The sequence below is a fragment of the Meles meles genome, chromosome 5, assembly GCF_922984935.1.
Source record: "Meles meles chromosome 5, mMelMel3.1 paternal haplotype, whole genome shotgun sequence".
Taxonomy (NCBI): Eukaryota; Metazoa; Chordata; class Mammalia; order Carnivora; family Mustelidae; genus Meles; species Meles meles.
Window position 1 is genome coordinate 106336023 of NC_060070.1, and position 27592 is coordinate 106363614.

General features: G+C 38.1%; 1 protein-coding gene across 1 annotated transcript in view; it reads right to left on the bottom strand.

Moving 5' to 3' along the window:
* Positions 1 to 12808: 12808 nt before the first annotated feature.
* Positions 12809 to 27592, bottom strand: part of KHDRBS2 (KH RNA binding domain containing, signal transduction associated 2) — a 635142-nt gene continuing 620358 nt past the window's right edge. The window contains exons 14-18 of the mRNA XM_046004099.1: positions 27316 to 27441; positions 20378 to 20480; positions 14654 to 14788; positions 14436 to 14562; positions 12809 to 13019 (exon numbers count right to left, since the gene is read on the bottom strand). The gene's annotated coding sequence lies outside the window, so the exon portion shown is untranslated. The remainder of the gene's footprint in view (positions 13020 to 14435; positions 14563 to 14653; positions 14789 to 20377; positions 20481 to 27315; positions 27442 to 27592) is intronic.

Consider the following 27592-nt stretch of genomic DNA (forward strand, 5'->3'; position numbering starts at 1 on the left):
GTGGGGAGTCTGCTTCTTCTTCTGCCTGCTGCCCCCCTGCTTGTACCTGCCCTCTCTGTCTGACAAATAAATAAACAAAATCTTAAAAAAAAAAGCAAAAAAACAAACAACAAACAAACAAAAAAACCCTAGAATGGATCCTTGGCATTTGCTGAGGCCAAATATGAATGATAAACTTCCATATATCAAACATGTACAATGTTATCTTATTTCCTTTTGTTTAATCCTAACGACCCTGCTGAAGGACATATTAATAAAGAAGGTTGAAGTCTAAAGAATCAACAAAGTTTTACAAAGTCTGCTTAGCTAGCTTAGTTAGTACCAGGCACGGAATAGACCAACTACCTGTTTTCTCCCTGACTTCTCAACTTCAGTGGAGAAAACTTTAAAACATTCAAGAAAAATCTCTTTTGTTAGGCTAGATCTGAAGTTACTAAAGCCATCAATGTTTCAATGACTATTTTAATTCTCAGGGATGAGTTATTTTATTGAGAAGCTGTTTGTTTGTCTTATTTATGTATGCTGAAAAGAAGAAAGAGATTACAGGCAAAACTTAGCCTAGTTGAAGCCAATTTCAAAACAAGAGACGTGAGAATTTAGATGCAGATGTGAAGCAATTAAATATTTTCACCAGAAATAATTGGACTTTTGGCATTCAAAAACACGTTTAAAAATATAGCTTATCTATTTAGATATATGTAATTGTTAAGTCTTGTCTTAAACTTAGAAACAGTAAAACTAATTTCATACCACATTTTAAACTTTAGTCTCCCTACAGGATTTTACACCTGGAATTTAAAGACTGATGCATGAAAAATTGATTCATTTCAGCCTTCTCAGTGATCAGGGTGGCTGTCTGCATATATTCTGGGTATCGATTTTGAAGGATAGCTATGCTTTCATCCAGATTATCTATTGCATTGTCTCAACCATCATCTTATTTTGATGATCTTCTTTCTAAAATACTATGTATTATTAAAGTAATTACCTCTGAATATTTTCTTGCAGCAGTGCTTTATAGCATTCTGGTATCTTACAAACCACATTTACTTTGATATGTTGGGAAACTAGAGTATGTGATTAGAGTTAAATATTAAAAATACAAATTAAGAAGAATGTTAATTTATTTTGTTCTGAAAGCTTATTAACTGAAGAAAACTCTGATTTTCTATCTATTTCGAGTATCTTGTGTCAGCAATATCATGTTCATAACACACCTCATTAAGTAAAGTAATTTAACAAAAACTGTATCCAAATGAATGCTAATAACTTACAAAAGCAAAAATAAAATTGAATTTGTATGAAGAAGTGTTTGCCTATGTCTAGACACTAAGTAATCATTAATTTCCACATATTCCCTAGAAATAATTAGAAAATTTCATTGTTTTGCTCAACCTTTGGATTTTCAAGAATAACATATAAAATTAAAGACAAAGAAATATGCAATAAATCTTAACTTTTCCCCCAATTGTCATCTTTTCCAAGAAAATTTAACACTACCCTGAATCAACTTGCCATTTATTTCCTTATTCTTTCCATGATTTTCATAAAGTTTCATATCAGATTATTCCCACATCAGTACGGAATGAGTTCTTAAAATTAGGAAGGAATTTGAACCTGAGGAGAAACCTGAGGAGAAAGTCATTATTAGTCATAATAATTAATGATATTCTTTTAGCAATTATAACACTTTGAAGGCACATATTTCCTATAGATGCTCCGGAATCAATCATTAACAAATGTTGATTCTGTCATTGGTGAGATACTGTTTTGTTTTGTTTTTTTAAGATTTTATTCATTTATTCCACAGAGAGATCACAAGTAGGCAGAGAGGTAGGCAGACAGAGAGGGAGAAGCAGGCTCGGCACAGAGCAGAGAGCCTGCTGTGGATACGGGCTGGATCCCAGGATCCTGAGATCATGACCTGAGCCGAAGGCAGAGGCTCAACCCTCTGAGTCATCCAGGTGCCCCGGTGAGATACTATTCTGAGCCCCATGGTACTAGGGGCTGTGCCTTTGGGAAGTAGTTTTCTCACATGGTGGTCTGCTAGTTACTTAGAAGTTTTTGAAGTCAGTCTATCATTACACATGGGCTGTTCTTTGGGCCATATGTATAACATGGGCAATTTTCAGGAAGAAGATGGTTTTTAAAAATTTTTAAAAATACTTTAATTTTCACATGACATTTTTCTGTTAGACAATGACTGGTCCTAATGTGGATAAACTTTTTAGGCCGTACCTCAACCCTCAGGAAGTTGCAGTTCTTTCAGTGATCTTCTGCTGGCATCTATATCACTGATTCCAGTTCTTACACAAACAGCTTTTTCTTTAATGCCTTAAGTATTTGTTTATATGTCTGTTTGTTTATTTGTTGGTTTCTCTAAAATATAAGCTCCATAAGGGCAGAGGCAATTGCCTGTTTTGTTTTATGCTGTTTCATTTTCAGCTGCACATTGAACAAACTTTTTCTCTGTCCTTAAGAAATTCAGTTATTTTCCTTTATAATGCTGAAGAGCAAGTGAGCTAAATTTTGTCAATTTGCAATTTTAAAAATATTGAAATTTTAATCAAAGTCATTTTTCAGTAAGACTTATAGTCTCTTTAATGTGAGTTTATTAGTACAAGTTTGGTTATAAAGATCAAAAATAAAATGATTATGGATCTCTTAGAAAAATTCTTGCCACAATCATTCCATTGCTGTTGGCTTCTCGCCACCCCCCCCACCCCAAACATCATGTGTAGTGTAGTTTTTTTATTTGTGGGATTTATTTTGTTTTTAAAAACTGCTTAATTAAAAAAAACTATACACTATAGTTATGTGTATCAAAAATCAAAACTGTATAAAAATTTGTACTTTGAGAAGTTTGCTTCATTTCTTCTCACCTACTTTGGTAATTATTTTTAATTTCTCACTTATTCTTTATATAAATAGGCTCAGAAGACCTATTTCATTAGTAATATTAGTGATTATTTTCATTGAGATTTCATATATGTTATACATTGAAGACAATATCTCTTCTTTCCGAGTTTTTGTAATGAACCAGAGTGTTAGTCATTGTAGTCTGTTATTGGCGAGGCAATGGCTCTGGAACCAGATGCTTTTGAATTATCATTCCAGCTCTGCTTTACAAGATGTATGGTTATGTAAATTCAGTCAGTGACTCTGAGCTAAATTTTATCATTACAAAGGAGAAATAATAACATTTACCTCTTAAAGATTAAAAGAAATGTGGTAGCCATGGATCTATGACCCTTAGATTTCTTTTCAAGAGAAATGGCCCCGCCCTTTTTTTTTCCTTCTTTTTCTCCTTTTTCTTCTTCCTCTTCCCCTTCCTCTTCTCCTTCTCCTTCTCCTGTTCCTTCTTCTTCTGTAATCTCTATACCTCATATGGGACTTGAACTCATGACCCTGAGAGCAGAAGTAGCATCCTTAACTGTCCCTTTCTATTAAGGGAGAGCACATCTGGATCAGTAAAGACACTATAAAGGTCTCTTCCCTACAAGGCAACAGATACTACTTGCAACAGATGGTCCTTGAAAAGTAGCCCATCTCCTCTCCTGACTTCTAGGTCAAAAAGTCGGGTTAAATCTCAACATAATCTGAGTGGAGATGAGCTAAGCCTGATAACGGATGAAAGATTTTATATCCAAAGGAGATGTAAAGATGGATCCAAAGAATGGGCTGGATTTTGAGGAAACTTGATCAAGTGGCTAGAATGTAAGTCTAAATACGTAAGAATCCACTGACTTGGGTGTCTTTCTTAGAATTTTAGTATTTAACACTATAGCAAGGGCCCTCAGAGATACGGTGAAGTCATTTTAGAGTGGCTCTTAGAAGCCTGGAGAAAGTGAGAGCCCACGCCAGAGTGGATCTACCTGTTTCCCTGGTAGTGGAGAAAGAAGTAAAAAAAAAAAAAAAAAGGCTCAGAGAAGTGAGTATGCTGAAATGAATGTATTATGCAAGACCAGAAAACCAAGCAGAGGCTAGAGGACACATCATTAAGACCATCAAGAATGCGGGGTGCCTGGGTGGCTCAGCTGGTAAGCGACTGCCTTCTTCTGCTCAGGTCATGATCCTGGAGTCCTGGGATTGAGTCCCGCATCAGGCTCCCTGCTCGGCAGGGAGTGTCTGCTTCTCCCTCTCACCTTTCTCCTCGCATGCTCTCTCTCTCTCTCTCTCAAATAAATAAAATCTTAAAAAAAAAAAAGGACAATCAAGAATGCATCATCCATGGTGGGTGATTATGATATGTCAACATAGGTTCATCCTTGGTGATAAATGTACTAGTTTGGTGAATGATGTTGATAATGGGGGAGGATACTCATGTGTAGGGGCAGGGACTATATGGAAAATCTCTGTGCCTTCCTCTCTTTTGTTGTGAACCTAAAACTGTTCTGAAAAACTAAAATCTTTCCAAAAAAAAAAAAAAATGTGTCCATGGTAGGAGCATCAGAATCACTAAGGACTTCAGTGCTGGCTCTCCTCTGTAGGCCAGAGATGATGGTAGGAGAAGTACTCACAGAATGGGGCTCAGTAAGAGCAGAAGGAATAATGGGTTTTGAAGGAATAGAGCCTATTTGGAAGTGCTTGATTGCCTGAAGCTAGGTCTTCACAATTTCTATAATGACGGGCAAGGATGACTGACAGCCACGGGACCTTGACTTGCAAGGAGTTGTGGGAATGTTTAGTGGGATCTTTAGGGGCAGAATAGATGGACAATCAATATGGGAACTGCTTAACATGTACACACAGTAGAAGGTAAAAATGAGGAATGATATCACAACAATGCAGCAAGTGTAGACTGTGAAGTTTCCTTCAGGCTTTGTGGCAGATCCCATGGAGTAGGACATGTCAGTGGTGGATAATGATGTAGTGTGGGTTTTATAAAAAGACCTAGTGGGAAAATTACAATATGGGCCCCTGGGGTTTTGGAGCAAGGCGATGCCATCTGCCACAAAGCAACCTCCTGAGAAACCACCCCTGCTATTTTACTGAGCCCTGGTAGAGACAGAACCCTTGTCCATGATGTAACAAGGGACCATGCATTCAGAACTATTCATTATAACTGAGCTCTATTGGACACACGAAGTCATAAAGTTAAACAGGCCCATCAGTATTCCATCATAAGATGGAAATAGTACGTCCTGGTTGAGCCTGAGAATGACTAGAGGATGTGAGTGTAATGCATAAGCTGGTATCCCAAACCACCAAGTCACTCATCACTTTTTTTTTTTTTTTTGAGAACAATGACTGAAGTTTATTGGGACTAGGGCACTAGCCACTGCAGTGACAAAATGACAGTGAGCTTCTCAGCCAATTTGGGGTGGGGGCAGTAAGTCATGACCAAGTCCAGCCAGTGTCCTTAGACCTCTGTGCTATCTCACACTTCTGGATTGGACACCATAGAGTCCCTGCACTCCGATCAGAGTCCGCAGTTTGCACCTGAGGCCTGATTTGTGGGGGATAGGGTGTGGGGTTGGGATTCCATATGATCACCTGAAAGAGGGAAGAAGTCCTGAACTCAGCTTATGGACAGGTCAGTTTGTATGTGGATGTAAGCTGAAAATTGATGTTGGCTACATTATAGTAATATTCAGGGGTGGCTTAGAAATTCAGTGATGAGGATAATGTTTCTTCATGGGTGGAAATGCAGGAAATACACATGGCTTTCTACTTTATAGGGAAAGAAGAGTGATCTGAGGTGAAAACACACACAGATTCTTGGGCAGTGGCAATGACCTAGGACTGGAAAATAAAAGGATTAGATTAGTCAAGATAAGGCAGTCTGGAGTAGAAATATGTGGAAAGTCTTATGGAAGGAGATGAAGAATCTGGAGATTTTTGTATCCTAAGTCAATGCCAACAACAAATCACTTTCCACTACCTAAGTACACAAAATAATTTGGCTAACGACTTTAGCCAGCTTTGTCATCAACCACCCCAGAACTGGTGTAATGGACATTTGAACAAAGTAGTCACAGTGGCAGAGATGGAGTCTACAAATTGGCCCTGTTGCATGGATTCCCACTTATACCAAGGCTGCGATCCAGCTACTGCCACATCTGGATGTCCAATCTTCCAGCAAAGGATACCAAGTGAATGCTTGTTAACAATTCATTTACACTAGGGATGCTCTGTTCCAAAAGGTCCAGGAATTCACTCCCACAGCGATAGATATCTGTCATGAATATGCGTATACTTAGGGGTTTGACTTTCCTTCCAATAAAGATTTAGACAGCACCACTATCTGGAGGTTTACCAGAAGTCTGATACATAGGCATTGAATTCCTCACACCACTGCCCAACAGAGAAACACAATAAATGTGGTATAGGAATAGACAAATACTACAGGATCCACTGACTGAATCACATACCACACCATCCAGAGGCAGCTCTTCTCACAGAATACTGGAATGGCCTTCTATTGGAGAGCCAGCTTGATGGCAATACTGTGTGAAGAGGCATTGCCATACTTTAGGACATAGTAGATACTAAGTCAGAGTTCTAAATAGGAAGAATATATGGGCCCAAGTACCAAGAGGTAGGAAAGGAATGGTGCCATTTACCATCTACTCCTAACTCCACTGTGGAACTTTCCATTAGTGGTTCGAGGCTGCAAAGGGGCAAACTCTTGCCAAGGAATAAAGCAGAGGTACCATTAAACTAAAAGCTACAATTGCCACTTAGGCAGTTCAGACAATTTGTGTCCAAAAAATACCAGGTAAGGAGGGTAGTCACCATCTTTGCCATAGTAATGAATCTGCTTTCCAGAATTATATAAGGCTACATTTTTCATGAGGGAGGCAATATGTGTGGATTCCAGGTGATTCACTTTGACAACCTGTGATATTCCCTTACTCAGTTTTATTAGTGAGTGGACCGGGGCGCCTGGCTGACTTAGTCAGTTAAGCCTCCAACTCTTGATTTTCAGCTCAGGTCATGATCTCAAGATCCTGGGATGGAGCCCTGGATTGGGCTCTGCACTCAGTGGGGAGTCTGTTTCTTTGCCTCACTCCCCCTCTCCGTCTGCCCTTCCCCCTGCTTATGCGCTCTCTCTCTCTCTCTTTAAAATAAATAAATAAATCTTTAAAAAAAATATAGTGAGTGGACATATGCAGCAATCCTAGTTTGAAAAAGGTAGGATTGAGTAGGGCTCAGAATCATCAAGAATAAGCTTTTGGGTTATAACACCAGGAAAACCAGCAGGACCTACAATTATTGCTCAAAGACTAACCACAGAGACAGGTCTATGATTTGTCCTCCTAACATACTGCCATTAAAATTTCCCTCAGGAAGAGAGATCCACGGGAATGATACTTTCTGGAAATCTGTGAAGGAGAGATTTTATGAGACATACAAGGGGTGGACTGTGGTGGTCATGGAAGTGTACCACTCGGATATCCCTTCTAGGAAGTAGTTGGCAAATGACCTCTAGTTGCTATACTTTTATTTTTTATAATTTTTTTAAATTTATTTGACAGAGATCACAAGCAGGCAGAGAGGAAAGCAGAGAGAGGTGGTGGTGGTGGTGGTGGGGTGGTTAGAAGGGAAGCAGGCTCCCTGCTGAGCAGAGAGCCCAATTTAGGGCTCAATCCCAGGACCCTGGGATCATGACCTGAGCCAAAGGCAGAGGCTTTAACCCACTGAGCCACTCAAGTGCCCATAGTTGCTACACTTTTAGTATCCATTGCAGCATTCCTGTAAAGCCCATGCTCTTCTGGTCTTCCCCCATCCCATAATGGAGGACAACAGAGGTACTATATAGAGCCAGGTAATTCTGGCTTGATCTAACACTCTGCTTATGTGCATTTTTTCCTTTGGTGCTGCGCTGCTCCACTGCCCAACCTTTCTTCTTTCCTTCTCTCCTTTCACAGATGTCAGACCTGCACCAGCATCTGAAGGCTTTTCCTGATATTGCTTCTTCTCTTTATCCTCTGCAGGCATTTCTTCCAGCAAATCACTTGCACATCTAATTCTTGGCATCTACTTCTCACAGGAATAAAACTGAGACATTAGATAATGTTTCCTATATAAGTTCTAATCATTGTGATTCAAACTAAGCACTCAAAAATGTTGTTTTTAAGTCCTTATCTGTTAGTATATGTTTTTAATACATTATAGAAATTGCTTATGTCTTAAACCATTTTCTGATACCTCCTAACCATGGAGCTATGAATACTTTTTGCATACCTGTAGGGTCTGATTATATAAAAAATATATTATACTGTATTTATTTATTTGAAATAACAAATATTCATTTATATTATTTGCCAAATCCATAATCTATTATAGAAGTATAAAGAAGCAATGTCCAAATATAGTGTATTTTATAATATAACTCTTTTCTGCTTATAGATATCTTATTTTCAAGTAAGGCATGTTTTTCTGGAATCCATTTCTGATCATTCAAAAGATGAATAATAAATACTTGAAATAGAAAAAAATCTTTTACATAGTTTTCACTTGTGTCACTGTCACTGAATAAAATAGAAAAGACAATGTTTTTCATTTGGATACTATCATCCTCAAAGGCAAATACATGTAGTTATTATTGCAGGTGTAGGAAGTGAGTTGGTTGATCTACTACTTCTTAGCTGATAGCGGCAGTAATCTGTGGCAGTGAGTTGAACTGAAAAAATGTCAAAAATAGAGTAATTACAGCTAAGTTTATTTTATTGGTAGCCAGTGCACAAAACAAAAGGGCATTAATTAATGCTGACCTCATCACTTTTGCATTTGTCTAACAAGAATGAAGTATTTTAAGTCACCACTATATCAATTTTGGATTTGTGTATTTTTTTAGATTGGGTTGCTTTTCCGATGCATATCCTCTTGACAAGGACTGTAGCCCTTGCTAAGTAGCTCTGAACCCTAAACTATACCATGTGACCTTTCTTTGTGGCCAAAGTCACATCACTAGTCCTCTTTTCTCTTTCTCTCTAGTTTGCTTCCTAACTTCACCGGCCTGCTCGAGGTTCCACCGAAGAGAGCCTAGAGTTAACTTCAAATTCATTGTGTTCTGGAGTAAAGAATGTGGCTGGACTTTGTCCCGAGTTCTTCAGAGGATTCTTTAGAGAGTTCTTCAGAGTTCTTTAAATCCTTGGATTGCCCAAGGGATAGGTGTGTCTTTGTTCCTTCTGGTGGGCCTTTTGAGCCGCACCTGGGTTTATGCTAGTAAGATAACCCCTGGAGTGCCTTTAGATAGTTTATGCCAACCCAGTGAGCCAGAATGGGGGCTGGCCACGCAGGAAAGACCAACCATGTATGTAGAAGTTTCAGTTCTGTGACATCAGCCTGATCTCCGGGGAGGGGAAGGAGTTTCGAGATTAAGTTCAACTTTATAGCCAGTGATTCTGTCAGTCATGCCTCTGTAATGAAACGTCAATAAAAAATCATGTACAATGATGCTCAGCTCAGCCTCCTGAGCTGCTGACACTCATCGATATCCTGAGAGGGTGATACATCTTGAGGACACAGAAGCTTTACGGGTGGGAAGCTCCCACATCTTCCTGCATGTTTCTTCATAGAGCTCGTTCTGATTTTTATCCTTTACAACTAGTGCTTTCCTGAGTTCACTAGAATGATTTCTGATGAATTATCAAACCTGAAGGGATAGTGCGCAGCTCCAAATTTGAGCCACTCAGCCCAAATTTGAGCTACACTAGGGCCTGGGAACCCTAGAGCGTATGGCTGAAGGGAGAGCAGTCTTGTGGGGGACTGTGGCCTTAGCCTGTGAAGTTTGATTGAATTTGGATTGTTAGCATCAGAACTGCATTGCACATTCTTAAAATCCTAAAGTATAATCTCCTTTAATCGCCAATCAGTGTATGAATGAGGAACTTTCTGTTTCTCTTCCCACATTTTCCACCATTCAGTCCAGTTTCTTCTTCCTTTGTAACATCCTTCAGAGGCATCTCCTTTAGTTTGTGTTTTGCTGTCACAGGTGTATCCCTTTTTGCTTGGGCTGGTTCACTACAACTTAAGTTGGTCTATCCTTGTTGCATTCTTTTCTGTATTGTTAGTCAAATGTATCTCTCTTCCCTCTCTTCAAGATCCAACACCTTTTTCAGAGATAATCTGTTTAGTGCCCACTACAAAAACCCCTCACATGGCAGGCAATCATTTATTTGTTTAATAAATATCTCCTTGCTGTTCAAACTCCATTGCTCCAAGGAACCCCACAACTTGGTTCCGACACATCTCTTCAGTTCTGTTTTTCTTACTTACATAAATTAATCCCTTCTTCCAACCCAGTTGTTTGCTCCCAAACAATATGGGCCCATCTCCATTCCGCTGAACCACCTGCCTGTCTGAAATGCTCCTTTTCCTTCACCACTTGTCTAAGCACCACCTCCAGGAGCCTTCATGGTCTCCATTCCTCAGGGATGGCTCTCACATCTGAGTTCTTTTAGCACGCCCTTCAGCCTATTGTGTGTATTGTATGCAGTTCTCGTTTAGCTCTTCGTCTGGACCACCTGGGATTTTACATTATTCCAAGTTCTTTTAAAAACCATACCATGGTCTTGTGGTGCCTGGGTGGCTCAGTCAGTCAAGCGGCTGCCTCAGGCCCAGGTTGTGATCCCAGGGTCCTGGGATGGAACCCCACATCAGTCTCTGCTCAGCAGGGTGTCTGCTTCTCCTCTGCCTGCCATTCCCCCTGCTTATGCTTGCTCTCTGGCTCTTGCTCACTCACTCTCTCCGTGCCAAATAAATAAATAAAATCTTTAAAAAATAAATAAATAAAATAAAAATTACAACCATATCATGATCTTCTGAAAACAGGCAAATGTAATATAATTTTTGTGATCTCGAAGACTAACACATGTAAAAGGTGCATCAGATTTCCGGTTTGTTGATAGACTTTTCTTTTATTCTGTCTAATTAGTGTAAGCAGTCAAGCCTGATTTATAAAAACAATGAAGATAGGGAAAATAACTTAGCTACTAATTCTGCCGCTATTCTAATCAACCCAGTATTTTCATATCTGAAACTTTAGAAGTGGTATTGTCCATACTGTCCTCCTTGTAGCCGGAATTATGGAGAATTTGTTTATTGTCCTTCAGTAGGGCACGTGTGATTTTTCACTTATTTGTTTTAATCTGAATTTTTCTCACCTGAATCTTCAAAGTCAGCAAAGGCTCACATTTTCCACCATGGAACGAAGCAAAAAACGCACTTACAAGCATAATAGGGCAGCCCTCATGCGTTCCAAACAGGGAAGAAACTAAGCCCCAAACTGTATTTAAATAATACAGTCTTTTTAGGCAGTTTTGCAGTCCTTACTTTGGCATATCTTCTTAAATCACCTGCATGCCCATATATAATTAAAGACTAAATGTTGGCGATCTTTGTTATTTTTTGGCAACGTGAAGAAAAACAAGATTCAGTTCTCACTAATCAAGAAGGATGCACAATTCAGCATTCATTCAATAGAGACCTGCCTTGGGAAGAAATGGCCTTTTTGTCAGCAAAACACAACTTTTTAGAAAAAAAATCAAACCTGAAGTTGACTGCAGGGAGTTGACTAAGTTTACTTTTGGGCAAATGGGTCCTGGGGTCTGCGTTTGTTCTGTAGAGGTTTATATATTCTGAAACAGACAGATCAATAGTAATAATGAGAAACTAGTGTGTTATAAAGCTGAATTTTAAAGTACAGCACATCTAATCTGTAAATAGAGATGAATGTGTTTGGAAATAAAGATAAAGGGAATAGTGAAAGCTTACTTCTCTGAAAAATGTTAGATGTTAGATGTATTAGATCTAAATTTATTAGATAAATTTCAAATTTCCTTATAAGATTCCACATTATTTTTACTTACTGTCAGTAGAAGTACATTTTTACAGCTCTTGCTTTGTCAAATATAATCTTGTAGTGATTCCATATTCCCACACCTGAGTTAATGGTTTCTCTCAGATAGTTCTTTCAACCATTTACACATTAACTGGTCAGTACACATTTAAAAACACTCAGTGGGGAATTCGAAAATTAACTCCTATTAACTCAAAGGGATAGCAGAATTATGCACTGATATAATGGTCTTGTAGAGAGCAAGATGGAGTCGCTCATGTCAACAGGGGCCTGTGTCAGGTGATAATGTAGGTAGTTAAGGATACTGCAGCTACGGATTATCCCCACGACCAGCCCCAGCTGATGACACCCCAGAACTAATAGCAAGTAGAAAAGTAGAGGAGGTTCGCAGGGGCCCAAGACTGATTAAATCCCCTTTAAAAGGGGAGGATTTTTATAGCAAACTGTTAGACTCCTCAGACATGACATCTCTATGTATGACCACTTTAAAAAGGCAGCTGCCACCAAAGGTTCTGCCCGACTGATCTGTGAATAGAACCGAGATCCTTCACTGAACATAATAAGCAGTAAGTGCCGAGAGCTGACCCAGACTGGAGTGAGGCCTTATTTCCACTGCGTGCCCAGTGAGCAGTGTTTGGTCTGTTAACCTCCTTCCCCCTGTGTATCTTATTTGTTGTGTGACTTGTCCTGTGTTCTGCTCTGTGCACCCTGTAAGAAGCCCAAGTTAATCACATGGTGAAATGTCAATGAGTTTGGAATTCCGAACCTGTTTTGTAACTACGTTAACTTTGTTTTATGACTGAATGACCCTGACATTGTGGAAAAACACAATTTGTGTGTGCCTTCACAGCGTGCGCATGACAGGTCTATGAAATGAGACAGTGACTGAAAATTTCAGTTGTTTTTACATTCTTATTCCTGCCTTTTGAATTCTTTGTTAAACATTATACTGAGCTGGTAAGAACTAGAAAGACTAGTAGAAAGAAACAGATATGTACATATTTTAGATACTTGTTTATTTTCAAATTTTACAGATGTACGATAGGGTCTGATAGCTGAAGATCAAGCTTGTACCAAAGTTGATTTCAAGGGTGAGAGGCAGAGCAAAAACACAGGTGAAAGACTGCTTCCTGGTGAGGGCCCGCAGCTCCAACTACTGAAGGTTCCAGTGTCTTCTGCAGTGAGCAGGACTGTCTCTCGAGCAAAGTACCTAGAACCAAACCAGAGGTATATGACTGAGGAAAGCTTTCTTGGGAAATTTGTCACATACAATAAAGGGTTGTATTATGGCAGCAATACAGCGTCTACTTACAGAGCAGAGTAAATTCTGAACTGATGTCTGCAGTGAAGAAGTGCAGAATGGGTACCAGTGGAGTGGGTTTTCTGTTTTAGGGGTCCTTGGACTTGGGCAAGAGGAGAGTGGCCAGGAGACAATGACAACAGTGATGAGCAGGGAAAGACTACATCATATCACTGAAGGGAAGAACTGGACACGTCTGGGTGGCTTAGTCAGTTAAGTGTCTGCCTTCAGTGCCAGTCATGATCTCAGGGTCCTGGGGTCGAGCCCCACATCGGGCTCTCTCCTTAACAGGGAGCCTGCTTCTCCTTTTGCCTAATCACTCTCTGTTCTCTCTCTCTCTCTGACAAATAAATAAAATCTTTAAATAAAATCTTTAAATACATAAATAAAAGGGAAGAGCAAGGCTCTAGTATGAGGGATAGAAACTGTTGGAAAGAATGGCATATTGGAGTTCAGTGCATATATCTAGGGCTGAGTTGAGTGTTAGAGGCTTCTGTCAGGATTCTGCATATGCTACCGATTTGTCTTTTTTTGGTTTGGTGACTTTTTAGACTCCAGAGTGATTTTTAGACTCTATTGCTTTAGAAACAAATTATTTTGAATTAGACGCTGAAGTTGTATCTCTCCCTTTCTTTGATGAACATCTCACTATTTCCAAAGAAGTTCAATTTGATCCAAGTTTAGAAGGTAAGAGAAAGACAAAGAAAGAGATAGAGATAACAGCAGCATTTTACTTAGAAGAGACACATCAGTAAGTTTTTGGAATGAGAAATATAGTCCCTAACGTAGGAAATGTCTTTCTTTCTGTAATCATTTTTCAGCATTTCCTTCGGTAGGTATTAGAGTTATAAAGATGAATAGGACATGTTTCTGCCCATTAGAAACTTACATCTAATGGGGGATACAGACATATAAGCAAAAAATGACCATACAGTATGTTCCATTTTCTGATGGATTTGCTGGAAGTATTCTGAGAGGAGAGGTGTACCTAACCCACACCAAGGACAAAGAGGAAGGGTCAGAAAATATTTTCAAGACAGTAGTGGCTGAACTAAATTGAACCATCAAATATATGTGCTCATGAATTTGTGTACAAGGCTATCTACTGAGTTGTAACAATAAATTTATCAGTGGCTTTCAAAGATGAGTTAGTATTAGATCTGAAATGCAAACTAGGAAATTTTGATTTGATAGAAATGGGAGATCATTTAAGTTTTTAAGTTGGGAGGAACAATATGGCAGAAATACTTCTCAAGCTTTCAGTCAGTAGGGCAATTAGATGAAAGGGGATTGGAGGAAGAGAGGGAAGCAATGTCAACCACTTACATGTGAAACAACGGAGATCTGAATCTCAGATGATGGTTGTGGGGAAAACACAAATCATCAGCATGTGAGTCTGCATTCTGAGTGTATTTTAAACGTTTTTTCCTCAAGAATGGGCATTTGATTGAAACTGGAGGAGAGAAGAAAGCCATAAATCAATCAACAAGACCACCCAACTGATAACTGGTTTGAAGACTGAAACTCTCTGAAGATGTAAATACCAGATTTGAAAGAGACATGGAGATAGATGAAATGGAGAAGGTCAAAGTTGGTTCCCAGATGCAGTTATCAATGTCCACTTATATGCCCATTTATTTCTTTCACAGGGCTGCTGTTTTCAGCATGATGAAAATGTTCTGAAAGAAAATGGGAATGGCAAGTGTGTGAAAAGACTTGCACCAAGCAACGTGAGTTTAGCCAACAGAAATTTGCGAGTTGAAATAAAGTTTAATATACCTAGTAATTGCTATCATTTTAATACCAAATGATCTTTAGAAAAAAAATGTGTCGTGGTACTTGGAATGGTCCTACTATGAGAAGGAAGCCCACTCAAAATAATTTATCATGATAAATATCGTGGAGAAATAGAGGAAGGACATATTTAATGAGTGTTTGTGATATTCCAGATATTGTGCTAGTTGCTTTATTAGAACAAAATATTTCTCAAATTAGAATGTGTACATACTTCATTTTATCATTTTATTTTATTTATTTATTTTTTAAAGATTGTATTTATTTATTTGACAGAGAGAGATCACAGGTAGGCAGAGAGGAACCAGAGAGAGAGGAAGGGAAGCAGGCTCCCCACTGAGCAGAGAGCCCGATGCAGGGCTCCATCCCAGGACCCTGGGATCATGACCTGAGCCGAAAGCAGAGGCTTTAACCCACTGAGCCACCCAGGTGCCCCTTCATTTTATCATTTTAGTTGGAAAGTTTGATGGAATGATATTAGTCCTCCTAAGAAGATCATAGCGTAGACAATTTTGAAAAATAGTTTGGATACAAAAAGTAAATGTTCAGATCCATTTAAAAACATTCAGGCAGGGCGCCTGGGTGGCTCAGTGGGTTAAGCCGCTGCCTTCGGCTCAGGTCATGATCTCAGGGTCCTGGGATCGAGTCCCGCATCGGGCTCTCTGCTCAGCGGCGAGCCTGCTTCCCTCTCTCTCTCTCTGCCTGCCTCTCTGTCTACTTGTGATCTCTCTCTGTCAAATAAATAAATAAAATCTTAAAAAAAAAAAAAAACATTCAGGCAAATGATTGTGAACGGTATATTCTTGATTATATATATTTTTTACCTCCGTTTATATGTAGCTTTATTTGTTGGCACCTATGCTTTAGGGTCAGTCCCTGTGAGGCTGGCAAACGCTGATTTGGTAGAAGTTACTTTCTGACAGGGCCATTGTCCTTCAGTATGGATTGCGTCAAAATCATCATTGCCACTAAAAAATTTAAAAAGTAGGTATCTTACAGATCTCAGTTTGAAATAATTATCTCCATATGTGAAGGAGTTTCACAAATTTTTATTTGTGAAAATATAAATGGAAGCCAATATTCTCCTTCTTTAAACATTCTAATTTATCTGAGTTATCTTTTTTGAAGTATTCATGATTTGAAAAAAAATGAACTGAGTAAAGGTCTACTTAGAACAAAATAAATTACCCTTTGATACTGAGTGTAGCAATCTAGTATTTGAGAAAAACAGAACTTCACAAAAGCTTAATATATTCAGAATTTGACAAAGCGTGACCCATTTACTGAAGCAGAAAATGCACCACAGGTTTTTCAATGTTTTTTTTTTTCAAAAGCAGATAAATCATATTTATCAGTGAAATAAAAGAACTGCTTCCAGACTTACTTATTTAGGAGAAAATTGGGAAAGAAATAGAGGGAGAAAAAAAACAAGAATTTTGACTCAGAAGATAGTCCCCAAATAAAATGTGGTAGGTTTTAAAGGTTTCATAGGAATTTCAAAATGGGGAGATAAGTTAATGAATTTATGTAAAAAGATACTAATAGTTATTGTACCTTCCTCGAAGCCCTGCAGATTCCTTGAGGATATTGAACTGTTTACAAAAGCCACATGTTCATGTTACCATTTTTCATAGGAAATTTCTGAGATTTTTGTCAGGATTTTAAATATACTGGAAAAAGGATACAAAACCTTACTCTGACTTATTTAGTCTCCTAAATATTCATCCTAGTGATAACAGCTTTTACATTTTTCTGCATTACTAGTTTAATTGTCTTTCCTCTGCATGCACCAGTTTAATTGTCGATTCCTTGAAAATGGGGAGTTTCGTCTTACACACCCTCACATAGCCTGTCCCTTGTACTGCATTTAACACAAAGCAGCCAAATCAACAAATGTTTGTCAACTGTAAGATTGAGGAAATAAAAATGAGAGTCCATGGACATTTCTTCATAAAAAAGAGTATATATGAACATGTACATTGAGATATTTTTGTATTAATCAAGCATTTAAAAGAGACAAATATAACCACTGATTATGTTTAAATATTTTCTTCTTCCAAAAAGAACTTAACATAAAAGAAAACTCTTTTCATTTATATCATTAAACAATTTTATGAAATACTAAAAAAGCTATATACTAAATACTAAAAAATGTAATTATAATTAATATTCCTTTAACAATTCAAAGTAGTGAATGTTATGTTGATAAGCTGGGGACTGATAGAGATTTCACTTCTCAGCCTCATTTTTAGACTTTTGGACCATTTAGATTTTTTTTTCTTTTTTTTAGATTGATACTTTAAGCCAAAGTCAGAAGTGAGACTACAAGTGAATTTTCCTTTTTTTTTTTTAAATTAAAATTTTTGTTTATTTATTTATCTATTTGACAGAGACACAGTGAGAAAGGGAACACAAGCAGGAGGAGCAGGAGAGTGAGAAGCAGTTTCCTGCCCAGCAGGGACCCTGATGCGGGGCTCAATCCTGTGACCCTGGGATCCTGATCTGAGCCAAAGGCTGCAGCTTAACCTTAAAGACTGAGCCACTCAGGTGTCCCTACAACTGAGTTTTCTAACAATGTGGGTAAATTTTAAATGATACAGAAGGATTAAAAAAGTCTTTTGGTGTGTTGTGGGGAGGGGAGTGTTTTATTTTAAACTCAGTTCTTTATTCATTACAATTATTCCCAGTGGCCTGATGGAACAGATCAGATGTGGCTGGAATGAGCTGAGTCCACAGTGCTGTAGCTGAAATTAAAAAAAAAAAAAATGGAAATCCCTTTTGGGACACTTGAAAACCATTTCTAGTCTAAAGCTACAGGGCAGAAATGATCAATAATGGTGGCCATTTGGCTCATTCATTTCTTTTAATGAACACACTCACAACTCACTAAAAGCATTCTTATAGGACTGGGATGGATTTCAATTCTCTGGTGACTGACAGAAATAGAGCCTTTGATAAAACCTAGAGGGAGTAGCACTGTGCCCCACCATTCTTTCCTTCCCCTCATTTTTACAACGCAGTCCTGTTTCACTCAGAAAAATGTGTCATCTTGGTACAGACTGACAAGCAGTTGATCGGCAGCTATTAGCAAAATTCTCCCCATGATTCTTAATGCAGTTTATTTTAGGAAAGAATCCCAAAACTGTGGATGCATTTCAAATAGGTAAAGTCTAGTAAATGCAGGAATAAAGGCCTCAAGAAAAAATGGGCACTGAGCTGGTTTAATCATTTTATTAATATTCAGTAGGATCATTTCCATTTCTGTAGTCGTTGCCCCAGTTCAAGTAAGCATTAATTTGTATCTAATAAAGTGCCGTTAATACTGAGGATCCTTATAAATTGCTTTTGATAAATGAACAACATCTGGATTATTGCATCAGTCTCTTAACTTGTCTCACTTATTCAAGTTTCTTCCAATTAGTACCTACTTTATATATAACTGCCGGGAAGAAAAACTCTTTCTTAAATTTCCACCAATATTTAATTCCCTGTTTATTATGAAACTAGAGTTTGCTTATTCAAAACTCTTATGCTTGAGATTGATTTTTTTTTTCACTGATTTCCCAAGATCTTCATTTCTTCATTTCTTCATTAATCTCTTAGGACTTCAGTGCATCCATATTCTTCAAAAAATTGCATTTTAATTTTCTGGTGTCATAATTTCTAATATGTAAGTTAAGAATTTCTGAAATAAAAATACTAGCCTGTTGGCAAACAAAGACTAGAAAGTCTCTGTGATTTCAGAAAATGCCCCTTTCTTGGATCTAAGTCAGAGGTGACTTCGTCAAGGATGGAAAGAGCTGTGGGGGGGAGGGGTGTGAGGATTTTCTGGGCCTTTCTCTTTGTTGTTTCCTTGTCTCCCTATTTGTAATACCGTATTGTGTGTACATGAGAGGTTTTGATATTCAAAGATGTAGTAACTATTTTCAGCGCAAATGAGCAGTTCAGGATGAATCAGGAGTAAGTTTACAAAGTATGTATTTTAACCCTTTAAATGGGGTGTTCTGAAGTTCAAGTTCAACAGTTGCATATCACATAGAATTGAATTATGTCTTGTCTTCACAAATCTCGTCCTCATATTTTATGTTTCATGAAGATAAACTTAGATCAAAACTCGCTAAAGGCATGAGAAAAAGGAGGAGATTTTCAAAAGTCTGGTTGAATGGGGCAGACCTTAATGTGCATAAATATTAATTTTAGCAGACAAATTTCTGTGCCAGGCCTTGGAATTTTAACTGAATACTTTTTATCAGCAAGATTATTTAAATGCTTGGATTCGTAGTTTCTATGTCACTGGGGAGTTATTTTTGAGAATAATATCATCTTTGTCTTTATAACTCTGCAACATCAGTTATAACTTTCCACTTCATGGAATCCCAGAGAATCTGGGCGCATCTGCCAATCAGTTCTGTCATGAAGTGTCAACTCTATTATGAGAAAACAATTTCAACAACAATTTGCAAGATCAAATGTAGAAGCAAGCTATTGAATTTACTTCTTCACTTGTTTTTCCTCTCATCCTGTGTTGGGAAATACATCTCCCACAAATACATTCTCCAATTTCTGCCAAATTATGTCCTTAACTGAGCCCCACACCTAAAATGGACTTTCTCATTTGCCCAGATCATTCTGCCCAGAACTGTCATTTTAACATTTCCAAATGATGCTTTATTCATTTCACTTGTATTTCCATTGGCATCCCTACAAAATGAAAAACAATCTATTTTATACAATCAAGGACCTCCATGATACAATTGCTTTTTACTTGTTCAGTTTTTCTCTATTAACTACCTTCTGAACACTGAATGCTACACATGACTCTGGAACATAATTTATGCTTATTCACTTGGCTTCCCATCTCCAGTTTGGCCACTATCTCACTATCTTCTCCACTCCTGAAATACTCTTCTCGGCCTACTTCTACCAGCCCCCCTACCCTCTATGGACTTTCCTTGATTTCCCCAACCACGAGTTCTCTTCATTTACAAAATGCACTTTTCATCTACTACAGTGGTTAAAAACTACAGGTGATTTTTCACTCAGTCTATAGATATGGGCAATGTCTGGAGATATTTTTGGTTGTCACGAGTGAGAAGGTGCTATTGGCATCTCCTGGCTAGAAGTCAGGGATGGTGCTCAACATCCCACAATATACAAGACAGCTCCCCACCAGTAAGAATGATCTGATCCAAAATGTCGATAGTGCTGCAGTTAAAAAAAAAACAAAAAAAACCCTAATTTAATCCAATTTGATACCTCTATCTCAATCCTTCCCATAATTTTACTTGAATATGTTTATCTTTAGTCATCAGTATTAGGATATAAGCCTCTAGAATAGCAAGACCACACTTTATGCAGAATTTTATTTCCACGGAAGTCTAGCACAAACTCTGGTATGTATGGGTGCTCAAAAACATTTTAAAATCTATGTAAAATAGATACCTGGAATAAGCATGCAAGAAGAAAATACTTACCAATCAAGCTACATTAAGTTCAATATACACTTTCTTTGAAGGCTTTGAAAATTCATCTGTCATTTGAAGATCTCTTAATGATGAAAATCAACTGTCATTATGGCTGGTAAAGAGAGAACGTGTGGGTCAGTATGTATTTATTGTTGATAAGAGACAAATTACAAACTTCACTTTATTTTCACTGGAGATGAAAAACGAGGCTGAGGTTTTCAGGGCTGGTATACCTATCCTTAATAGTATCTTCTACTTCTCCTATGGTAGATTTGTTGAGTTGCTGTTGTTATTGTCATACACTGTGCCACTAACAATGAATCCTTGTTTCATGAAGGGTTCTCAGCTGCTGGGTAGTATGTGCTGGTTAAATCAGCTTCAATTTGTTTGTATTCCTCTAAGTGGAGCATCTAGCTGTTGGGCAAAATAAAACATTACATTACCTTGCCAACTTGCTATGAATATTTGAAAATGATTGGTATTGGAATACATAAGCAGTTTTTTAAGCTTCCTTATGAAATGAGCTGATGCATTTTGCTTACTAATGGAATATCTATGTTTACATCATGTCCAGCAGTCTCTGGTATATGAAAAAATGAATGGAGGTGATGGTACCCTGTTTTAAAGAACAAGTTTAAGCAATATGCCTGCCATTCAAGGTCTTCCCAGATCTGCCCCCTACTTACCTGTGTTTCTTTCAGAAATGTCCTGCTTCAGCTGAATCATTTCATTTACAATCTCTTGAGTGTTTCTCTTACTTCCTTTACCTCTAGAGTTTCTTCTTCTTCTTCTTTTTTTTTTTACCCTCAAGTTTCTCCATCATAGGATGCAGTTCTCTTATGCCTCTGAATTGCTGGCCATTCTAAACCATCCATGTCACATGCCAGCTTCCCTAAAAAGAATCCCTTTATCTTCTAAATCATGCCTTTGCCTTTAAAACATAGCATCTTCTACAACTCAGTTAACTTCTACTGACATGTTGTTGTCATTATATTTATGCATTATTATTTTTTATTTTCATTCAGATTGTAAAGTCCCAGCAATAGGGGCAATGATTTACAGACAACTTTGAATATACTCAGCACCAGTATACTGTCCTGTATGTAGTAATTGTTTATTATACAATAGCTGAATAGGTGTTGAATGAATTACGGTTTTGCTTTAGGAGTAGAAAATAATGTGGCAACCTGGCTATAAAATATGAAATGAAATTGGTTTTTCCAATAAATAAATGTCAAGAGTAAATGAAGAGAGGACTGTTACAGGCATAATATCCAAAAGTGATGTGTGAATCTTGTTTGAAAATTGATTTGAACATACTAACTGTAAAGGAACATCTTTGACATAACTGGAGAAATATGTAGATAGAATGGGTAATGGATGATATTAAAGATTTGTGGTATGACAGGAGTGTGTTCATTATGTCAGAAATAGTTTTTTACAAGTTAGAAAGGCATCCTGAATTATTTACAAACAACATGTTTGATATTTGATTTAAAATATTCCAGGGGCACCTGGGTGGCTCAGTGGGTTAAGCCTCTGCCTTCGGCTCAGGTCATGGTCCCAGGGTCCTGGGATCAAGCCCCACATCAGGCTCTCTGTTCAGCGGGAAGCCTGCTTCCTCCTCTCTCTCTCTCTGCCTGCCTCTCCAACTGCTTGGGATCTCTGTCTGTCAAATAAATAAAATAAAAAAAAAATTAAAAAAAAAAGAGTCTGTTTAAAAAATAAATAAATAAAATATTCCAATAAGAAAGTACCAGGTATAATAAAAAAAACTTGGCAACAATTGGCAAAATATTGATAATCACTGAAGCAGAGTGAAAGTTACATGGGCGCCTGGGTGGCTCAGTGGGTTAAGCCGCTGCCTTCGGCTCAGGTCATGATCTAGGGGTCTTGGAATCGAGTCCCGCATCGGGCTCTCTGCTCTGCAGGGAGCCTGCTTCCCTCTCTCTTTCTCTCTGCCTGCCTCTCTATCTGCTTGTGACCTCTCTCTGTCAAATAAATAAATAAAATCTTAAAAAAAAAAAAAAAGAAAGTTACACAGTGTTCATTATACTGTTTCACTCTAGCTGAGTTTAAGTTTAAATATTTCCCCTGAAAGTTCAGGTAGATATATAAATTGCTTTGGAAGAATCACCTACAGTCATTCTCATGGTAAGAGAGAAATCTTTCAGTCATTTTACATATTTACTCTATGGGACTCCAGTGCCTTGGATAAAATTTCATTATAAATGTTTAGCCCAGTGATGCCTGGGTGGCTCAGTGGGTTAAAGCCTCTGCCTTCGGCTCAGGTCACGATCCCAGGGTCCTGGGATTGAGCCCCGCATTGGGCTCTGTGCTTGGCAGGGAGCCTGCTTCCTCCTCTCTCTCTGCCTGCCTCTCTGCCTAGTTGTGATTTCTCTCTCAAATAAATAAAATATTTAAAAAAAATAAAAAAAAATAAATGTTTAGCCCAACACTTAGAAGCTAACTCACCATGTGAGAGCATTGCATTAGTTGTATAATGCCCTACTCCTCTGTATGGTACAGAAGACTACTGGGTACTTAGTGAGTCAGTCTGGGTTTTGCTCTTCTCTAAGGGCCCTCTTTTTATTATTCATAACTGTCTGGCTTGAAGGAGATTAGTGTCAACCTAGTAGCCAGTCACTGACCCCAAATGACTTACTCTCTTATCCCAAGAATGACCAACAACTCTGTAAAAAGCAAAGAATAATTTTTTTATCTTTGCTAGCTGAACCGCATCCACTCATCATTAATGTCATGGAAGAGAAATGATATGAAGAGAACTTTAATAGACATACCACGGATTAGGTAAGTTGATACAGAAGCTGTGGACATTACCAAGCAGTAAATGCTAAAGAAAGATGGCGAAGAGAAAACACAGATGAATTTGTGACTTCAATAGTAGACCTGGTATTGTCAAGTCTTTCCCTCATACTCATTACTGTCTTTCCATCTTTGTTGCCACTTTCCTAGACAAGATCCTCTGTACAGCTCCTCAAGTGAAGATCCAAAAGCTGTCAACCTTGGTTATCTCCAAAAGCATGCCCCAAACCACCCCCCAAAGCATAAAATCTAAGTTATAGTCTTGTGCTTGATAAAGAAACACGACTTCCAAAAAAGCCCTTTACCCTCCCAGCTTTCAATCACTGTTATGCCCACCTGTCTGTCCATCTCTCTCTTCCTTCCTGCCTGCCTGCCTGACTTCCTTCCTTCTTTTCTTTTTTTTTAAATTTTTTTTAATTTTTAAAATTATTTTTATTAACATATAATGTATTATTTGCCCCAGGGGTACAGGTCTGTGAATCGCCAGGTTTACACATTTCACAGCACTCACCATAGCACATACCCTCCCCAGTGTCCATAACTCAACCACCTTCTCCATACCCCCCAACCCCCCCAGCAGCCCTTAGTTTGTTTTGTGTCATTAAGAGTCTCTTATGAGAGAGAAAGCGAGCAAAAGAGGGAACACATGAGCAGGGGCAGAGGAGGAAGGACAAGCAGAATCCCCACTGAGCAGGGACCACGATGTGGGACTTGATCCCAGGACCCTGGGATTATGACCTGAGCTGAAGGCAGATGCTTAATGGACTGAGCCACCCAGGTGCCCCTATGTCCTTCTGTCTTTTGACAGCAGTGTACCTCCCTTTCCCTGTGGGTTACTTCAGCATCTTTCCTGGTGGTCTTTTTGCTCTAATCATTTCCTCCTCAACACACACTATCAGATAGTTCCAGATTAGGCTTCCTAAAATATGGCATTTACCATACCAATCCCATGTTCAAAAACTTGCAGTGGCTTACCATTGCCTAAGCCTATTTTTGTTCATTCAGCATTCCAGGCTTCACCAATCTGCCTAGTTTACATTCTCAGTGTGACTTCTTTTAAGCACTTCAACCTGTAAATCAACAGAACTAATTGTACTTCCCTGAAATACACTGTTGGGTCTCCATTCTTTGGCTTATTCATGTTCTAATTACTTACAGCCTCTCTTTCCATACATATCTACTTGAGACCTTCCAATTCTTCTCTCATCATCGTGCAGCACTGAAGTCTTTCCTGTCTCTGTCAGAATCCACCACTTTCTCCCTAAGGTTCTACAGCTCTTCATGTATATCTTTCACGGACCATTTCCTCTCACTGATATTATAACCTGGTATAAGCTTCAGTTCTCCAATCATAAGCTTTTGAGAACACAACTTACTCACTTCACCTTTGGATCCCTAGTCTCTGGTACGGTGGTCTGTGTTTAGGATATGTGTAGTAAATATTGGTTAAAAAGCTGGTAGAAGGAATACTAAAAATTCTATGCAAAAGTAGAAGTCAAGGCAAAGCAGTGTTTTCACACATTTAAACATTATGGTGTTTAAATTCTAATTATCAAATACATTATCACCATTTACTTGAGGCTATCCCAGGCGTTAGGCTAAGTGCATCTTCGCATTGTCACATTTAATCCTCTCAGTTTAATAACTGTCTAGATGAGAAAATTGAGACTTGGAGAGATTGGGTAACTTCTCTGTACATGGTCTATCTGATTCAAAACCAGGTCTGCTTGCAATCAGACCTAGTCACTTTTCTATTATCATGCCTGGGAAGCCCTGGGGTTTAGCAGATATAACTCAAAAGACACCTCGAGAGATTGAAAAAAAAAAAAAAAAAGACTCAAACAGAAGATAATTCCCTTTACCCATCCTTTACTTCAATAACAGAAGCTTTTCTTTTTTTTTTTAGTGAACTTTTTTATTTTCTATTTTTGTCTGTAAGGTGGGACACTCATTTATTTTCATTATTTCCTTTATTACCTGTTGTCTTATATACCCAAGGATTTCATCTTTTTAATTTGTTTGAAGGCATTTAAATGTATAGCCTCTCACATAATGTAACGAGTTGCCTTTACTTCCCCAGAGCAGGCATGTCATCAGCCTGCGTGACTATTTAAACAATACTATCATATTCTAACATATATGTTCCGATCTACTTTTGCAGTTATTCTCAGAACCAATTTCCAAGTCTTGCAAGAAAATCAATTTCATTACTTGATAATCTCAATTTCAATTTGTTCTGAATAGTTTTGATTCTTTCTAGAAATTCTTCAATTCTGAAAGGATGAGACTTTCATGTGGATACTTATGTAGTTCTTTTTGTTTTTTTAAGATTTTTAAAAATTTATTCATTTGAGAGGAAAGAGAGCAATACAAGCAGTGGGGAGGGTCAGAGAGAGGAAGAAGCAGACTCCTTGGTGAGCAGGGAGTTTGATGTGGGGTTTGATCCTGGTATCCCAGGACCCCAGGATCATAACCTGAGCTGAAGGCAGATGCTTAACTGACTGAGCCACCCAGGCGTCCCTTTAGATATAGTTCTTTAAAGCCAACTCCCAAAAGGAATTTAAAAAATTATTTGGGTGATGCATAGCTCCCCATGGGGGCCACTTAAAAGAGAGCTCATTTGAACGTGTAAAATCTGGTGTGTATGTGTTCTGATCTGCATACATACAGACATACATATGTATGTGTGTGTGTATATATATAGTTTTTAAAAATTCCCTAGTTAGAGCTTATATCATAAATGTCAACTAATTACTACTGTATATCAGAAATTTCAAAATTTTAAAAAAGAAATTTATTCTGGGGATGAGGGAGACAGGAAAGAATTCTGGAAGGAAATGGATTCAAGTAGTCCATGGGGCTTTGGCCTGGGAGATGGATAGCCTTAGGATATAGCATAGCACTTCCTCGAACGCAATTGTGGAAAGCAGCTGAGGTGAACTGGGTGGTCAAATATGTTGGGAAAATATTTTTCAGGGAAAAAAAAAAAAGATGTTTACATTTCCAACTCATTTGATAATGGCCCACCCTTATTTTCTCTATATAACCTCTGATAATACTCCAGTTTCCATGTAAATAAAACTGCTATTTAGGTTAAAGATGATGACGGTAGCATCCCTCATATTTTCGTATGTGTGTGCCTTGAACAGTTTCTTGTGTTTTTACTCAGTTTAACATCTACAAGTTGTATGATTATGGAAAGTTATTTAAAATCTTGGAGCCTCAATTTCCTTTTTTGTAAAACAGAGAGAGCATCACACCTCTGCTGAAGGTTGCCGAGAGGATTAAATGAGTCAGCCCCTGCAAAGTGCTTGGAACCATGTTCAGTTGCTCCGTAATGGCACCATTTGGGCAATTCCCTAGGCCCGTAAGAAAGTATTGATATTTCCAATAGAAGCAACCTTTCCTTTCGGAAGTTTCCAGTTACAGGAATGTGAATGAGCACATAGTGCTGTAAATAGAGGTATGTTTTTCTATGACGAACACTAAATAAAGTCTCAGAACACCACATGCATTACAGTAGCTTGTGCTTAGGACACCAGGGTGGCTCAGTCAGTTGAGGTTCCTACTCTTGGTTTCAGGTCAGGTTGTGATCTCAGGGTCCTGGTCTTGGGATGGTCATGTGTGGGACTCCATGCTCAGTGGCAAGTCTGCCCGACCTTCTTTCTCTCCCTCTTCCCCTGCCCTCACATATGCTCTTTCATTTGCTCTCTCAAATAAATAAATGTTTTAAAAAATTGGCTGCAAAATGAGCTTTAAAAAAAACCCAACCAAACAGAAAACCCAATAGTTTGTGTTTAGAGAATGCTTCTAGATTTAAAAAAGTAGGCAGGGCCAAAAACAAACAAACAAACAAACAAAAAAACCCAAAAAACAGAAGCATAATATATGTCTATCCCCCAGAGGACAACTACCTTTTTGCTTCTGTGTTGTTTTTCATGGGTTAAAAAAAAAATACACAAACTCCTCATCTCTGGAGGACCACTATTATATAAGAAAAAAATTTATATGGGCAATTATTCTTGTATGCAAATGTAACACACTTGGGAATTATAAAAAGATGCCTCAAAACATATTATGATTGTCCATTATAAGAAGATATTCTGGTTTCTTGAACTTACAAAGTTGTGAAGAATATGGTCTTTGTAATTTCACTTTTGCATATGTTCAGAAAATTCCCTGAAGTTTCTTGGCAAGCATAGTCCTCGCCTTCCATCTTCACCTTCCAAAAAAACACACTTCATCACCTACGCAAACAGAAAGATTTGTTAGGTATTTGGACTCTTTTGTACCCAATTTTTATCAGGAAAAAAACAATAGAAAATGAGTATATATGTATGGTACGTATTCAAATGTACAATTCTATCATCTGTAGAACCTCTACGGTTATGGATCTAA